This window comes from Hordeum vulgare, chromosome 5H (genome assembly GCF_904849725.1).
Source record: "Hordeum vulgare subsp. vulgare chromosome 5H, MorexV3_pseudomolecules_assembly, whole genome shotgun sequence".
NCBI classification, from domain to species: Eukaryota; Viridiplantae; Streptophyta; class Magnoliopsida; order Poales; family Poaceae; genus Hordeum; species Hordeum vulgare.
In genome coordinates, this window is record NC_058522.1 from 561,937,807 (window position 1) to 561,946,794 (window position 8,988).

Here is an 8,988-nt window from a genome sequence, read left to right on the forward strand (position 1 = left end):
GTAATTCTTTTGCCTGTACAATGCCAAAAATATATATATTAAGAATCACAGCATGCTATCGTAGCAACCTTCTTCAACCCGTTGTTCCTCTTCAAAAAGTTCAGGGTTCTGTTGGGTTAGTCAAAGAAATATGTACAGCTTGTTTCCGGGTCGACTGAATGGTCTTTTGTGTATCTGGCCTGTCCCAAAGGAAGTCTTCATCACTCCCTAAAAAAGGATGCGTAGAATTCTTCATCATGCGTGCAAGTAGCCAGAAATGTATTAACACAAAACTGAACTGTTTATAAAGAAAACCAGGCAGAAAATTTACACAAAGGCATACTTTTTGTAAAGAACTGCAAGATCGTGAATGAATCATTTGAAAATCAAATAAACGGATTAAAAAAAGGTTCCGTCGCCGGGACTTGAACCCGGGTCTCTCGGGTGAGAGCCGAGTATCCTAACCACCTAGACTACGACGGATTTATGATGTGAAAACTGATTTTCTCTTGTAGAACTTTATGATGTTGCGAAAAAGTTTGTGGCCACGGCCTTTCATACGTACGAGTTCAGAGCAATTTATGGTTTCGTCCCTAGTTACCCTAGTCACTTCCCAGTGTAGGTATATCCCTAAGGATCAAATTTCTAGCCGAGATTTCTCAAGGGAAACCCCGTAGATAAAAATTTGATGTGTTAGGGCACATTAATCATGCATGAAAGAAAGAGCAAGAGAAAGTGACTACAATCACTGTCAGAGGAAAGACAGAGGCGGAGCCAGGATTTCTTAAAAGCCTAGGGCTAAAACTAAGTAGTGTTTTTCTAATGAATTAACCCATGTTCTGTCTTTGCATCTAAGGCCCTGTTTGGAACCACCTAGATTATATAATCCAGTTTTTATAATCTATTATGTTTCTAAACAGGACAGCTTATGGTGTAGATTACAAAAACTAGATGGATAGATTATTAAAAACTCATAAGCTACTCTATACCAGCTAAAATCAGATTATGAATTGCTAATGACCCATTACCCTTATAAAGTTGGAGATAATTACATTCCTACCACCGCCATCCTTCTCTTTTTTCAAAAAAAAAACAGAGGGTAGACAGGTCATTATGCAATGTAAAACCTTTATTACAGTTTATATAATCTGGCCTCCAAACATGTCTACTTAGATTATTTTTATAAACCAGATTATATAATCTATCTTCATAATCCAGATTATCATAATCTATTATGGTTCCAAACAGGGCCTAAGCTGGTTGGCCATTTTGCTGAAGGGGTGTGCAGTGCAGGTGTCTGATTTTGCTGGGACCATGAATTACTAAATTCAGAATCATAACATGGTATCATGACAAGCTTCTTCAACGCGTTGTTTTTCTTGAAATTTTTCAGTGTTCTTCCGTATTAGCCAAAGAAACATGTACAGGTGGCCAGCTTGTAGTATCAGACTATAAGGTCAACTCAATTTTCCCTTGTGTATCTAATCTCTGACCTGTCTTATCTACCGAATGCCTCTGGAACTTTTTAAGGACCGAGCTGGTTGTAGAGTTTAGGAGTGGTCCACTAATTATGCGCTGAGGCCTGAGAACAACTTAAAGCTAGTTGTTTTGTTGCCCATCTGTTATCTGCTGTACTGAAAAATGTACCGAGTTCTGTGAAACATTAGACAGAAGTAATGTATCCTACATACCTGAAACGAGATTTTTGTGATCTTAGACAACCCTGGCAAAATGTATCCTGCGGAATGGTAATTTTCTGATCTATACTACTAATAAAAGATCAAACGAGAACTTTTCTAAGTACACACAGCTATTACACCCACAAAAAACAAACACCAATCACCATCACACAATTAGTCAACAAATTACAATCTAATGGCCTTCCACCATCCATGCACCACGACGGTGTGCAGTTACCAAATTCACCAAAGGCTGACCGTACTCCACCAGCGAAGGATGACCGCATCTCTTCTCGCCCCGCTCGCCCCCGCCCTGCGCACGGCCACCGCCGCTCCACTCGCCCGGCTCGCCGACGCCCCCACCCCGCGCACGACTGTCGCCGCTCCGCTCGCCCCGCTTCGCGTGCCCCGCACGGCCGCCGCCGCTCCGCTCGCCCTGCTCCGCACTCCACCCCCGGCTGTCTCCTTCCTTTCTTCCTCTGCGCGCGCGCGTCTGTTTATGCGCACGTAGATCCCCGACGCGACGCGCGGAGGAGCAGCTAGGCCGAACGAGATGAACTCGACGGCGTACTCGCGGCCGTCGAAGCTGCCGGTCGGCGCCGGCGACAGGAGGCCGCCCACGCGCCTCAGGGGCTTCGCCTCCAAGATCGAGCCCAAGAAGCTCGGCGTCGGCCTCCTCGCCGGCTGCTGCCTCGCGCTCCTCACCTACGTCTCCCTCGCCAAGCTCTTCGCCATCTGCTCCCCCGTCTTCGGTGCGTGCTCCACCTCCACTCACTCTCTACATTCCACTCCTTGATCTAACATTTACTGCCGATGAATTGAATCCGCGCTCAGCTAGCACGGCCGACACGTCCGGCCTGCTCCAGAACGCCCCGCCGGCGTCGTCGTCGTCCGTCCCGGAGACGACGGACGCCATCCCGGCCGAAGACACTACATTCATCGGCCGCGAGAACGATAACGCCGTGGATCCCGTCAATTTCCCGGAGGAGGGGACTGCGACGACCGGCTCTCAAGATCAAGAGCCCGGCGTGCCGGAGGTGCTCTCTAGAAAGGAGGACGAAGCCGAGAAGGCGGCGGCGGCGGCGGCGACCTCCGTGCCGAAGCCATGTAAGGAATTTCGCCCTTTCTCACCTCCTTTTTCCTCGCACCTTAAACGGAAAGCAGTAGCAGAACAAAACCGCCATCACTCCCGGGTCAGCAGGCAGCTTCTTGCACACGTTAATGCTCTGTACTCTGCAATCTGGGTAAACATGTGTCGCCCACTTCATGTCGGCGCAGTTAATTTGCTTCAGATTAGTCGGAAATGCCCGAGATCTGCCCGCGTTGTAATGCGACTTTGTTTCTTGGTGAATGAATTCAGCCGCGGAGGGCGCCGCCGGCGGGGAGGGGGCGGCGAAGCTGAGCTGCGACGAGAATGGCGAGGACGAGGGGTTCCCCTACGCGCGGCCGTCGGTGTGCGAGCTCTCCGGCGACATCCGGATCAGCCCCAAGCAGAAGACCATGTACCTCCGGCACAAATATTCATGAAGCTCGATATCTGACAGTCAATTAGATTGATCAGTATTTATTTTGCATCGAGATCAATCGGCACATGTTTCAGTCACTCGGTGTCGCCTGCTTTCTTACAATTGTTGATGAAAATTTGATTTCAATTTGCATCTTATATTTTTTTTATGTTCCTCTTTCCTTCATTATGTTTTCATATGTTGCAATAACATGTAATTTTTAGTTTGTGAAGTATCACCGTAGGTATGGCATCACCGCCCCCTCCTACCCACATACCCTTTGTCATTAGGATCGCATTCCAGCAGCAGCAAATGTCACATGTGATGGCCTCACGGAGCCACGCCGGTGCTGGAGGCCTCTTGTCTCTTCGGCCGCCAAAGATGTGCATGAACAATAACCCTACCAGCAGTATGTGTGTACGTCATCATGCTCCTAATTATCCATGATCCAGGTGTTGTAGTCATCCTTCTGATGAGTTGTGTTAAAGCATGATAGTAGGTTTTAGTTTATAATCATGAATGTAAATCTCATATCTGGACAAATATACCTTGAACATGCTTAAAGTATATGATCAAAGTTTGTATTGAATGTCGCACATCATGTGTTTTGTTAAAAATTATACAATTCTTTGTACTGGTTTGAATAATGATTTTGAAAACAGTCTCTAGAAAACTAGCTTGAATGATCATGTGTAATTAAATCCATATATTATTTTGGAGTACCTGAATCCATATATATTATTCATTATTTCTATCCAATGGTTCATATCTTGGATCACAAATATGTCACAATTTTGAAAATATAATTTGAGTGACATAATAACATTTTGTACCGTCTGAAAAAATCAGAAACTATTTAACTATGATACCATATGAACCCATTTTTTTAAGACATGCATTGCACGTGCATGCTTACTATCCGTTAGCAGGACTCCAATCGTGTTCATGTTTCAAAATAGTTGCCTCGGAGCATGCTTATAATATTTGTGCAGACCGGCGAATCAACAAGACTTTTTAGTTTTGTAACTTTGTGTTAAGAGAAATGTAATAAAGAAGCCAAAAAATTTCTGAAGGTATCTTAGTTGAAGGAAACAACAAAAATTATCTATGGTCAGCATGAACACACTTTCATACTATGCCTTTTTTTTGAAATGCAGTTTCATACTATGCCTTAGTAGCATGGAGTATGTACGCTCTCTTTTTGAATGTTTTCTTAAACTAATTAGTATCCCCATATTTTTTTCAATTTTTGGATTTACATGTTTTTATCAGGTCAAGCAAGATGATATCTTTGGTTCTCATGACATTTGGGATGCTTGAAACTTTATTATCTTTTGAGTGAAGAGCCGTCTTTGTTTTGCAAACACTACCTGGATGGAAAATCCTACAAAGCGTTTGTAGAGAAGCATACGGGAGCTATGTTTGACAAATGCCTGATATACAGGTTAGGCTCTGTAAAAAATGATTCACAGACAATAATATAATGGATTCTGTTATATTAATACATTATCATGTTATCTTTTGGTTTTTATTTAATAATACCTACTAATAAGAATGAACGAGTATATTTTTTTATGGTTACACGTGCAACGCCAGATTACTAGTCCTGGAAAGAAATGGAACCAGTGCAATCAGGCCGAAGGCCAAAGCCTTTTTTTTTTTACACAAAGCCATGGATCTGGACGAGAGCTGGCGATTGAAATACTTAAAATATAGAAAAAATAAAAAGGAATTTTTCCTTCGCCGGGTGAGAGACGAGTATCCTAACCACCTAGACTACGACGGATTTGTGATGTTTCGAACAAACAACGAGTATTAAACAGTTACCTATTCCGTCTTAAGGTTCAAATTTGTCACACTTTGTTGAGGAAATATCCTGGTCATTTTCGTGTACTCAAGAGGATCAAGAATTTACCCATCCATTTACAAGAGAAGGGTCAACGTGGAAACCCTAATTGTCCTACTGAAATCCACTAGGCTCTGTAGGAAGTCACATATGTTTGAGGAGGGGTATCTGTTTAATCTGCGCAATGTGAGGATGGTTTTGTTTTCGCATTTACTTCATGATCCGGGCAATCATAACTTGTTCATGACACTTGGGTCACACTCATCTCACGATTCAATTCATTGGGTATTTTATTTATTTGTTACTAATCCTGATGCCACCAGTAAGTGTTATGATTTGGATTCTCAATGTTGGATGTCCAGTTCAAGAGATTATTTGGGAGTGAGGATACAAATTATACAGTATGGTTTTTATTTTATAGATATTCTGTATGGTATCTCTCTGATAAGCCAGATGTTGACCGTGGGCGTGCAATAAGAATGGGGAGCACTCTGCAAGTTTCATGTATAGTGCTTCAATCTTTCGTTTGGCTAAACTGTGAAAATAAATATCAAAATCCATTTTTGAAGATAAAAGTTTTTGTGTGGCAAGCATTGCATGATCCCTACGGGGTCACAAAACTTGACTAGCCAAGGCCCCTCAGATAGCTTGTGCCCCTTATGTACTGCCATTGAATCAATTGATTTTCTGTTATTTCAGTGCCCAATGGCCATCCTTTTTGGGGGGTGTGGCTAGGGAGTGGATTAGGTGCAATGGGAGATAGTGTATTTATTATATTTGGATAGGGGTGATGGCAACTTGATGACCACTTTAAAATACATACATGTAATGACTATCAATGTGTTGTGTAAATAAATGTTTACCAAATCGCTTGTGATTTACCTACCTAAATAAATTTTACGATTTTGTTTTGTTGGTAGGCACTTATTGGTTTCCTAAACTGTAAAATCTACGAAATATATGAAAAGAAAAACATATAGAGAGAGGAAGTACCTAAGGTTGGACAAAGGAATGGACGGACCATAGAATCTTACATTTTTTTAAGTAGGAGAGATAAAAAGTATAAAGATCAAGCTTTTAAATTTGTGAAACCCCGATGAAGGTAAAATCTCTTGAAAGTACATTAGAGCATCTCCAATAGAAGATGTAGATGTAAAAATAACTACCTTTTGCATCTTTGAGGCCAAAAACGCTGCTTCAACAAATGATGTAGATGCAAAAAAAATCACATCTCACCTCTCGGAGATGTATCCTATACCACTTCGCGGTGCAAACTTACATCTCCAATTCTAGCATATGTAAAATCGCGTGTGCCCGCCAACCGCCCAAGCGCCAGTTTCCTCCCCTTCCGCGCGGGCGACCGGTCGTCACCGCCCGACTCCGGAGCCATCAATTCAGTTTCGGCCACCGACAAATTGAAGCTTCTCCGGCGACTGCGGCTGGCCTAAACGCCTTCCCCAACGAGGTTTACGATGGGGTAAGCTTCATCCAAGCGTAGACCCCCCCCCCCCACCGGAGTTAGTGGAGGCGCACCACTCCGCCCGCCCGACGACCGCGAGCTTGGCTCGCTTCGTTCTTCCGGCCGTGCGAAGTCGCCCGCCTCCCGCGCGGAGCTCCCGACGACGTTCGACCGTCTCTTCTCCTCTGCAGTCGCCACCACCCGCAACAGCCGCCGCCGACGGCTGCCCAACCCATAGCTGGCCCGATTTCGTCCACCCCGCAAGCAAGGTGTTTGAGGAATTCCCGAAGGTAAAAACGATGAAACTTGAGGGTTTTTTTGTTGGGGGTGGAAAGTAGTTTAACGGTGATTTTATGCATTGTAGATGAGCTCGTGTGACTCCTCTTTCGCGGGCGATTCCTCGTCGGATGAAGAATTTGATTTTAACGAACAAGAAGACATTGCAATGCTAGTGGCAATGCACAAGGAGAAGAAGCGAGAGCATGATGGTTTCGTATATGGTTGTGCGTTCATTCAGAGAGAACAGGTGGATGCGAACAAGAGGTTGATGCACAACTACTTCAGTTCACCAACCGTTTTTTATTTGATTATCGGATGTTTTATTTAAATTTGTGTGGTTGTTGAACAACGATTGTACAACAGGTGAACGGTCGCGCGGCGGCCGACTGGTTTTGCATCTTCAGTTTGCATCACCTATTGGAGTTGTCCATTTACATCACCATTTTACATCATCTGTTGGAGTTGGTGTTGAGGAACGTAGCATGAGAAATAAAAAAATTCCTACACACACATAAGATCTATTCATGGTGATGACCATCTACGAGAGGAGACATTGTATCTACAAACCCTTGTAGATCGCTAAACGGAAGCTTATATAACGCGGTTGATATAGTTGAACATCTTCGCGATCCAAATCGCAGTCCATCACTCGATCTCATCACGACCCGTCTCGCGATCCCATCCCGATCTAGTGCCGAACGGACGATACCTCCACTTTGAGCACACGTACATATCGATGATGATCTCCGCCTTCTTAATCCAGCAAGAAGGGCGGAGAGATAGCTGAGTTCTCCGACAGCCTAACGGCGTGGTGACAATGGTGGTGGAGCTGATCCAGCAGGGATCCGCCATGCACTGTTGAACCTAATCTAGAGGAAGAACGAACTAGAGGGAGGGAGAGGGGTTGCGCCTTAGATTGTGTGTTGGCTGCCCTCTATCCCCTCTAGTATATATAGCAGGCAGGGGGAAGGGGTGGCGCCCTAGGGTTTCCCCTAGGGTTGGCCGGCCGCACCCAAAGAGGAGGAATCCTCCTCCACTAAGGGAGGTGGGGTCCTACTCCTAGTAGGATTCCCTCCCACTTGGCCTCCTCCCACCTCCTTGGCGCAAGGGCCTTTAGGGGTTGGCTGCCCAACCCACTAAGGGCTCGTGCGCCACCTCTTAGGCACATGTGCCCCCTGGGGTGGGTGGACTTCTCCCGATGGACCTCCGGAACCGATTCACCATTCCCGCTACACTACCGAAAATGCGCGAAACCATTTCGGAGCCCAAATACCCTCTTCCTACATATCAATCTTCGTCTCCGGACCATTCCTAAACTCCTCGTGACGTCCAGGATCTCATTTGGTACTCTCATACGTCTCCATCGTATCTACTTTTCCAAACTCTTTTGCCCTTGTTTTGGACTCTAATTTGCATGATTTGAATGGAACTAACCTGGACTGACGCTATTTTCAGTAGAATTGCCTTGGTGTTATTTTCGTGCAGAAATCAAAGTTCTCCAAACGTCCTGAAAATTTACGGGGAGCAGTTTTGGAAAATATCAAAAATATCCGCGCCAAGTTCCACCTCAGGGGGTGGGCCAATGGGCCACAAGCCCCTGCTCCGCCACCACCACCCTGGTGGCGGTGGGCAGGCTTGCGGGGCCCACACGGCCCTGTCGCCCCCAACTCCAGCTCTATAAGTTGCCTTTCGTCCCAGAAAAAATAAAAAGAGAAATTTTCGTCGCGTTTTCGATACGGAGGCGCCGCCACCACCTGTTCTTCATCTGGAGGGCAGATCTGGAGTCCGTCTTGGGCTCCAGAGAGGGGAAATCATCGCCATCGTCATCATCAACCTTCTTCCCTCTCCAATTCCATGAAGCTCTTTCTCATTCGTGAGTAATCTATTCGTAGGCTTGCTGGACGGTGATGAGTAGGATGAGATCTATCATGTAATCGAGTTAGTTTTGATGGGGATTGATCCCTAGTATCCACTATGTTTTGAGATTGATGTTGCTACTACTTTGCCATGCTTAATGCTTGTCACTAGGGCCCGAGTGCCATGATTTCAGATCTGAAATTATTATGTTGTCACCAATATATGTGTGTTTTAGATCCGATCTTGCAAGTTGTAGTTACCTACTATGTGTTATGATCCGGCAACCCCGGAGTGACAATAACCGGAACCACTCCCGGTGATGACCATAGTTTGAGGAGTTCATGTGTTCACCAAGTGCTAATGCGTTGCTCCGGTTCTTTATTA

At 45.0% G+C, this 8,988-nt stretch overlaps 1 non-coding gene across 1 annotated transcript; it reads right to left on the reverse strand.

Annotated features, from left to right (window-relative positions):
• Positions 1–389: 389 nt before the first annotated feature.
• Positions 390–462, reverse strand: TRNAE-CUC. The gene has a single exon. It is a non-coding gene; the product is annotated as a tRNA-Glu (tRNA).
• Positions 463–8,988: the final 8,526 nt, after the last annotated feature.